This window comes from Triticum aestivum, chromosome 1B (genome assembly GCF_018294505.1).
Source record: "Triticum aestivum cultivar Chinese Spring chromosome 1B, IWGSC CS RefSeq v2.1, whole genome shotgun sequence".
Classification (NCBI taxonomy): Eukaryota; Viridiplantae; Streptophyta; class Magnoliopsida; order Poales; family Poaceae; genus Triticum; species Triticum aestivum.
Genome location: NC_057795.1, coordinates 44,481,821 through 44,492,004, shown reverse-complemented (window position 1 = coordinate 44,492,004; position 10,184 = coordinate 44,481,821).

Here is a 10,184-nt window from a genome sequence, read left to right as displayed (position 1 = left end):
CCAAAATGACTTAATAAGCTTACTGACCTCCAAAACCAGCCATTTTACCTAAGTTAGCTCTAAAACGATCTATACTTAGCTTTGTTTCCTCCAAAATGACCTAAGTTAGTTGTAATATGCTTAGTCAACTAGGTATTCTCGATAATGACATCTACTTAGTTTACTTATGTCAAAAATGGCATAATTAGCTTAGTTAGCTCATAAATGATCCATTTTACCTAAGTTAGCTCTAAAATTACCCATTTTACCTTAGTTAGCTCATAAATGATCCATTTTACTGAAGAGCTCTAAAATGACCCATTTTACCTAGATTATCTCCAAAATGATCCATTTTACCTACGTTAGCTCTAAAATGACACATTTTACCTAGGTTAGCTCCAAAATGACCCATCTTACCTAGGTTAGCTCTAAAATGATGTATTTTACCTAAGTTAGCTCATAAACGACCCATTTCACCTAGATTAGCTCATAAACGATCCATTTCACCTAAGTTAGCTCACAAATGATGGAGTGCTTCTTCTTCTAGTCTTCTTCTTCTAGTCACCTTTTCCGAACTTTCTTATTTGCCATTTTGCAGATTTCATTCACTTGACGAAAGCTAGCTTGCTATGATGGAGTGCTTGTTTTTTCTTTCATTCTCTTCTAGTATTCTTCTAGCTTGCTACGATGGAACTTGCTATCTTGATGAAACTTTTCATTGTAATATGTATGTGCAACTTGCTAATGGTTGCAACTTATGCGTATGTGCAACGTGCTATGTATGAATGGATGGAACTATATATGTATGTACGATGAAACTTATTATGTGCTGGATATGTCATATGTTTGCTGTTAAATAGCCCTGTGAAATATATATATATATATATATTCATATATATTTGCTGTGAAAATTGTTGGATTTAAAAAAAACATAAAAAAGAGGCAATGCAGGATCTTTGCCGTCAGCCGCTGATGGCAAAGGCCCCTTTGCCGTCCGCCGCGGACGGCAAAGAAGCCACGCGGCGGCCACCTGTGCTCCCTGGGAGATGACCCATTTGGCCAGTTTGCCTACAGTGGCAGACGACAAAGGATCACCACATTTGCCTACAGTGGTGGACGCAAAGCCTTTGTGGGCACTGACGCCCAACTGACGTCATTCGGCGGACGGCAAAGGCCTGATGCTTTTTGCCATCAGCGGCGGACAACAAAGACTGCCGTTAGCCACCTAACGGACTAACAACGCATTTATTGCCGTCGGCTTTCTTTGCCATTAACTGCTTATGGCAAAGACCCCTTTGCCGTCCGCTTCAAAAAGCAAGCGATAAAGAAGCTCTTTACCAGTCCTATCTTTGCCGGAGCCTTTTGCCATCCGCCATCCTTGCCTTTGCCGTCCGCCGTGGCAGATGGCAAAGTAGCTGATTATTGTAGTGTGATGTTTATCCTTTATGCATCTTATTTTGCTTAGTACGGCGGTAGCATTATAAGATGATCCCTTACTAAATTTCAAGGTACAAGTGTTCTCCCTGAGTATGCACCGTTGCTATAGTTCGTCGTGCCGAGACACCACGTGATGATTGGGTGTGATAAGCTCTACGTTCACATACAAAGGGTGCAAGCCAGTTTTGCACACGCAGAATACTCGGGTTAAACTTGACGAGCCTAGCATATGCAGATATGGCCTCGGAACACTGAGACCGAATGGTCGAGCGTGAATCATATAGTAAAGCAATCGAATCAAAACTACTGCTTCATGGCACGTGGTGCTAAGGTAAACTCACGCGATGCTTACTTTCAAACAACAAGTGAAGATGACTCTGAATGTGAATCTAAACCTAGCTACAAAACACTTGCTAAAATTGCAACTGATCAACAAAATGCCATGGAACATATTAGAAAGTGTTAGACAAAAGCGATGACCTGTTGGACGTGGAAATGACCCAATCTCAGTCCTTAGTTGAAGACATAAAAAATTCTTCATGTTAAGTACCAGGAACTTGAAGGTCGACATGAATCGCTCTCAACTTCTCATGAAAAGCTTTCCAAGGCACTAGACCGCAGGAACTTGAGAAATTGAGATCGGCTCATGAAGATCTTCAAAAGGAAAACGAGTCACTCTGCGCTCAGCAGACCAGTTCCGCTCAGGAAGGTTTTGAACCACCATGTCCAAAATGTATTGAGCGAGATAATGCTATCTCTATTGCTGAATGTTCAACTACTACTACTGTTGAAATATCTTCAACTGCTGATGTGGTAACTAACCCCTCATCTGAGGATACCACTACTATTGCTAATGAGAATGCCAGGTTGAAGTCATTACTTGAGACAGGAATGTACAAAAGTCTCAAAGGGCATCAGACACTATGTGATGTCCTTAAAGAGAAGATTCTGAACCAAAACCATAGGAAAGAGGGTGTTGGGTTTGAGAGGAAAATGAATGTTGATGGTTCTTACTGGATGCCAGAGCAGTACCCCAAAACCACATGGGTTGTGATATGTCTCCAACGTATCTATAATTTTTTATTGTTCCATGCTATTATATTACCCCTTTTGGATGTTTATGGGCTTTATTTTACACATTTATATCATTTTTGGGACTAACCTACTAACCGGAGGCCCAACCCATATTGCTTTTTTTTGCCTATTTCAGTATTTCGAAGAAAAGTAATATCAAACGGAGTCCAAGCGGAATGAAACCTTTGGGAGCGTTATTTTTGGAACAAATCTGATCTGGAGGGCTTGGAGTGCAAGTCAAGAAGCACCTGAGGGCCCCATGAGATAGGAGGGCGCCCCCCTTGTAGGGCGCGCCCCTTGTCTCGTGGGCTCCTCGGGCGGCCACAGACATACTTCTTCCTCCTATATATACCTACGGACCCTGAAAACATCGAGGAGCACCACGAAACACAATTTCCACCGCCCTAACCTTTTGTATCCGCGAGATCCCATCTTGGAGCCTTCGCCGGCATTCTGCCGAAGGGGGAATCGACCACGGAGGGCTTCTACATCAACACCATAGCCCCTTCGATGAGTTGTGATTAGTTTACCACAGACCTACGGGTCCATAGTTATTATCTAGATGGCTTCTTCTCTCTTTTTGGATCTCAATACAATGTTCTCCCCCTCGCTTGTGGAGATCTATTCGATGTAGTCTCTTTTTGCGGTGTGATTGTCGAGATCTGATGAATTGTGGGTTTATGATCAAGTTTATCTATGAATAATATTCGAATCATCTCTGAATTCTTTTATGTATGATTAAGTTATCTTTGCAAGTCTCTTTGAATTATCAGTTTGGTTTGGCCTACTAGATTGATCTTTCTTGCCATGGGAGAAATGTTTAGCTTTGGGTTCAATCTTGTGGTGATCTTACCAAGTGACAGAAAGGGTTGCAAGACACGTATTGTATTGTTGCCATCGAGGATAACAAGATGGGGTTTATATCATATTGCATGTGTTTATCCCTCTACATCATGTCATCTTGCTTAAAGCGTTACTATGTTCTTATGAAATTAATACTCTAGAAGAAAGAAGGAGTCGGTCGATGTGTGGAGTAATAGTAGTAGATGCAGGCAGGAGTCGGTCTACTTGTTATGGACGTGATGCCTATATACATGATCATGCCTAGATAATCTCATAACTATTCACTTTTCTATCAATTGCTCGACAGTAATTTGTTCACCCATCGTAATACTTATGCTATCTCGAGAGAAGCCTCTAGTGAAACCTATGGCCCCCGGGTCTATCTCTTATCATATTTGCTTTCAATCTACCTTTATTTGCATCTTTACTTTTTGCATCTATATCACAAAATACCAAAAATATATTATTATCTCTCTATCAGATCTCACTTTTGTAATTGGCCGTGAAGGGATTGACAACCCCTTTATTGCGTTGGTTGCGAGTTCTCAGTTTGTTTGTGTAGGTGCGTGGGACTTTTGAGGAGCCTCCTACTGGATTGATACTTTGGTTCCCAAAACTGAGGGAAATACTTACGCTAAACTTGCTGCATCACCCTCTCCTCTTCGGGGAAAACCAACGCTAGCTCAAGACATAGCAAGAAGGATTTCTGGCGGCGTTGCCGGGGAGGTCTTCGCTCAAGTCAAGACATACCAAGTACCCATCACAAACCCATCTCCCTCGCATTTACATTATTTGCCTCTCGTTTTCCTCTCCCCCTCTTCACCCTTGCTGTTTTATTCTCGCCCTCTCTTTCCCAATCTCCTCCTCTCTTTTCCGTTTGCCTTCCCTTTGTCATGGCCGAGTCAAAAAGAACTAAAGGTTTTCTCCCGAGCTCTAGTGCCTTGGACAACCCATCTATCCTCTCTAAGCTCATGAACAATGACACTATAAGACCCACCGGGGTCTCCAATGAGAGCTTGAATAATTTTGATGAGGATGACTCTGGAATTTTCCGTTATTTACTTGATGATTCTTTAAAAGATGCTTGGTATAGGTTATTACGAATTCGGGCTAGCTATGTGCCATAATATCAAATTGAAGATTACTTAAAGGGTTTTTATGCTGGCTTGCCCGCTTATTTTAAACAAGTTTTAGATTCTATTTTTGAAGGAAGTTTTCTTGAAAGGGATGCTATAGATACTTATGAAAAAATGAAAACCATATTTGGGCACCCTTTGAATGATAAGGTTGAATCAACTACTCTCTTGTGCTTTTATCAAAATGAAATTATTAAAGAGATGAAGTCTAGTTTGGAGGCAAACTTCCGTAACGTGCTTAATCTTACTTCTTCCGTTAATGGCCATGTGCTTACTTTGAATAGAAGAATGAATGCCATAGAAAGGAGATCCCCCTCATCTAGTGCCAAATATGGCATTAGTTAAATCCATCTTTGCTTTTATGCCTAGCTAGGGGCGTTAAACGATAGCGCTAGTTGGGATGCAACCCAATTTTTCTTTATGTTTTCTGTTTTTGCTCCTGTTTAGAAATAAATCTTGCATCTACTCTCTGTTTAGATGTGTTTTTATCTTTTAATTAGTGTTTGTGCCAAGTAGAACCTATAGGATAACCTACGATGATAGTTGATTTGATTCTGCTGAAAAACAGAAACTTTGCACGCACAAATATAATTTTGTTAAATCACAGGAACCTGATTTTGCGTTGATTCTTTTTTATGCTGTTAAATAGACAAATTTTCCAGGACATATTATTTTGGTAGGATTTTTAGAGTTCCAGAAGTTTGCGTTAGTTACAGATTGCTACAGACTGTTCTGTTTTTGACAGATTCTGTTTTTTGTGTGTTGTTTGCTTATTTCAATGCATCTATGGCTAGTAAATTAGTTTACGAACCATAAAGAAGTTGGAATACAGTAGGTTTAACACCAAAATAAATAAATAATGAGTTCATTGCAGTACCTTATCTGGTGGTTTTGTTTTCTTTCACTAACGGAGCTTATAAGATTTCCTGTTGAGTTTTGTGTTGTGAAGTTTTCAAGTTTTGGGTAAAGCTTTTATGGACTATGGATTAAAGGGTGGCAAGAGCCTAAGCTTGGGGATGACCATGGCACCCCAAGATATTAAAGAGTAGCCACTTTCGTCTTTGTTCATTGGTAACTTTACTTGGAGCTATATTTTTATTCGCCACATGATATGTGTTTTGCTTGGAGTGTCGTGTATTATATTATTATTTGCTTTATAGTTTACCACAATCATCCTTGCTGTACACACCTTTTGGGAGAAGCCTATTTGATTAGAATTTGCTAGAATACTCTGTGTGCTTCACTTATATCTTTTGAGCTTGATAGTTTTTGCTCTAGTGCTTCACTTATATCTTTTAGAGCACGGTGGTGTCTTAATTTTGAAGAAATTTCTAGTCTCTCATGCTTCACTTATATTATTTTGAGAGTCTTTTAGAACAGCATGGTATTTGCTATTGTCACAAAGTTGGTCCTAGAATGATGAGCATCCAAGTTGGGTATAATAAAAACTATCATAGGAAGTGAATTGGATGCTATGATCAACTTGATACTTGATAATTGTTTTGAGATATGGAGGTAGTGATATTAAAGTTATGCTAGTTGGGTGATTATTAATTTAAAGAATGCTTGTGTTGAAGTTTGTGATTCCCGTAGCATGCATGTATGGTGAACCGCTTTGTGATGAAGTTGGAGCACAATTTTATTTATTGATTATCTTCCTTATGAGTGGCGGTCGGGGACGAGCGATGGTCTTTTCCTACCAATCTATCCCCCTAGGAGTATGCGCATAATGCTTTGGTTTTTGATGACTTCTAAATTATTGCAATAAGTATATGAGTTCTTTTGATTAATGTTGAGTCCATGAATTATACGCACCCTTTCACCCTTCCACCATTGCTAGCCTCTCTTGTGTCATGCAATTTTCGCTGGTACCATACACCCACTATACTCCTTCCTCAAAACAGCCACCATACCTACCTATTATGGCATTTCCATAGCCATTTCGAGATATATTGCCATGCAACTTTCCACCATTCCGTTCATATGACACACATTACTTTTGTTATATTGCTTTTTGCATGATCATGTAGTTGACATCGTATTTGTGGCAAGGCCACCTTCATAATTTTCATACATGTCGCTCTTGATTCATTGCATATCCCGGTACACCCCTGGAGGCATTCATATAGAGTCATATCTTGTTCTAGCTTTGAGTTGTAAATCCATAAAAGTGTGATGATCTTCATTATTAGAGCATTGTCCTCGTGAGGAAAGGATGATGAAGTCTATGATTCCCCCACAAGTCGGGATGAGACTTCGGACTTTACAAAATAAAAAAAGAGAGAAAAAAGAGAAAGGCCAAAAATAAAAAAAAGAAGGCCAAAGAAAAAAAAGGCGAAAAAGAAAAAAAATGAGAGAAAAAGAGAGAAGGGACAATGCTACTATCTCTTTTTCCACACTTGTGCTTCAAAATAGCACCATGATCTTCATGAGAGAGAGTCTCATATGTTGTCACTTTCATATACTAGTGGGAATTTTTCATTATAGAACTTGGCTTGTATATTCCAATGATGGGCTTCCTCAAAAGTGCCCTAGGTCTTCGTGAGCAAGCAAGTTGGATGCACACCCACTTAGTTTCTTTTGTTGAGCTTTCATATATTTATAGCTCTAGTACATCCGTTGCATGGCAATCCCTACTCACTCACATTGATATCTATTAATGGGCATCTCCATAGTCCGTTGATACGCCTAGTTGATGTGAGACTATCTTCTCCTTTTTGTCTTCTCCACAACCACCATTCTATTCCACATATTGTGCTATGTCCATGGCGCACACTCATGTATTGCGTGAAAGTTGAAAGAGTTTGAGATGATTTAAGTATGAAACAATTGCTTGGCTTGTCATCGGGGTTGTGCATGATTAAATACTTTGTGTGATGAAGATAGAGCAACATCCAGACTATATGATTTTGTAGGGATAACTTTCTTTAGCCATGTTATTTTGAGAAGACATGATTACTTTGATTAGTATGCTTGAAGTATTACTATTTCTTATGTCAGTATGAACTTTTATTTTGTATTCATTTGGATCTGAACATTCATGCCACAATGAAGGAAAATTACATTATGAATTATGCTAGGTAGCATTCCACATCAAAAATTCTCTTTTTATCATTTACCTACTCGAGGACGAGCAGGAATTAAGCTTGGGGATGCTTGATACGCCTCCAATGTATCTATAATTTTTGATTGTTCCATGCTATTATATTACCCCTTTTGAATGTTTATGGGCTTTATTTTACATATTTATATCATTTTTGGGACTAACCTACTAACCGGAGGCCCAGCCCATATTGCTGTTTTTTTGCCTATTTTAGTATTTCAAAGAAAAGGAATATCAAACGGAGTCCAAACGGAATGAAACCTTTGGGAGCGTTATTTTTGGAACAAATCTGATCCGAAGGGCTTGGAGTGCAAGTCAAGAAGCACCCGAGGGCCCCACGAGATTGGAGGGCGCCCCCCTCCCCCCTGTAGGGCGTGCCCCCTGTCTCGTGGGCCCCTCGGGCTGCCACCGACGTACTTCTTCCTCCTATATATACCTACGGACCCCGAAAACATCCAGGAGCACCACGAAACACAATTTCCACCGCCGTAACCTTCTGTATCCGTGAGATCCCATCTTGGAGCCTTCGCCGGTGTTCTGCCGGAGGGGGAATCAACCATGGAGGGCTTCTACATCAACACCATAGCCCCTCCGATGAGTTGTGAGTAGTTTACCACAGACCTACGGGTCCATAGTTATTAGCTAGATGTCTTCTTCTCTCTTTTTGGATCTCAATACAATGTTCTCCCCCTAGCTTGTGGAGATCTATTCGATGTAATCTCTTTTTGCGGTGTGTTTGTCGAGATCCTATGAATTGTGGGTTTATGATCAAGTTTATCTATGAATAATATTTGAATCTTCTTTGAATTCTTTTATGTATGATTGACTTATCTTTGCAAGTCTCTTCGAATTATCAGTTTGGTTTGGCCTACTAGATTGATCTTTCTTGCCATGGGAGAAGTGTTTAGCTTTGGGTTCAATCTTGCAGTGATCTTACCCAGTGACAGAAAGGGTTGCAAGACACGTATTGTATTGTTGCCATCGAGGATAACAAGATGGGGTTTATATCATATTGCATGTGTTTATCCCTCTACATCATGTCATCTTGCTTAAAGCGTTACTATGTTCTTATGAAATTAATACTCTAGAAGAAAGAAGGAGTCGGTTGATGTGTGGAGTAATAGTATTAGATGCAGGCAGGAGTCGGTCTACTTGTTATGGACATGATGCCTATATACATGATCATGCCTAGATAATCTCATAACTATTCACTTTTCTATCAATTGCTCGACAGTAATTTGTTCACCCATCGTAATACTTATGCTATCTCGAGAGAAACCTCTAGTGAAACCTATGGCCCATGGGTCTATCTCTTATCATATTTGCTTTCAATCTACCTTTATTTTGCATCTTTACTTTTTGCATCTATATTACAAAATACCAAAAATATATTATTATCTCTCAATCGGATCTCACTTTCGTAAGTGGCCGTGAAGGGATTGACAACCCCTTTATTGCGTTGGTTGCGAGTTCTCAGTTTGTTTGTGTAGGTGCGTGGGACTTTTGAGGAGCCTCCTACTAGATTGATACCTTGGTTCTCAAAACTGAGGGAAATACTTACGCTACACTTGCTACATCAACCTCTCCTCTTCGGGGAAAACCAATGCTATCTCAAGACGTAGCAGGTTGCTTCTAAGGGACCTTCAGTGGATCCATCTACCTTGTCTGGTTTCACAAGTGCTAACCCAATTATCATTGATGAATCCTTTGATGCAAACTATAAATTGTTCAGGAATCAGAATGGTGAGGTGTTTGCCAAGTATATTGGTACTAACTGCAGGAATGGACCACCTCTCAACAAGATCTGGGTGCCCAAAAGGTGTCTTGAGAGTCTTCCCGTGAATGTCGTTATGACACCACCTGGTAAGAAGACAAACACCAGACCAAAAGCTTCATACGGTCCAAAGGCTTCATACAAACAGAGGACTCACCTGAGTCACCCTAACGCCAATGTCTTGTAGGGAAATCATACTCAGACCTTTGAATATGAGCGTGTTTCATCAAACTGCAATGTTCACAAATCTAAGAAGTTTTCTACATATTCTTATGAGTATTATTCTCCTCTTGCTAGGCTATTTGCTAGGGCATCAAAGCCGAAGTTCTCAGATGCTGCACTTAGACTCATTGCTTCTAAGCCACCCCTAAAAATGTGGGTGGTTAAGAAAACTTAACTCTCTTTTGGAGGGAAAGGTCTCCACCCGGAAATCAAAGGTGTCTGATGCTTATGCTAGGGACCTTAAACATCTTGTGGGGCGTAAGATAAAATGCCCAAATGGTCTTACTATGTATTTCGTCCCGGGATTCCTTGACACTCATCCTATCTATCCTAACCAAGATCTGAACTTCTATGTTCCACTTGTTCGTCAAATGTTTCTGCTTCACAACTCTCTTGGTGAAGCCTATCCCCAAACTGTATTGTAGGTTATGACACCTCAAGCTTTAGAATGGACTATGGATAGTGGCTGCACCAACCATATGACTGGTGATCGAAGTCTTCTGATGGATTCAACTCTTCGACCGTCTGATAAGAGTCATATCACATTTGCTGACACTGGTAAAAGTAAGGTATTGGGTCTTGGTAGAGTTGCAATCTCAAAGGATCAGCACATGGA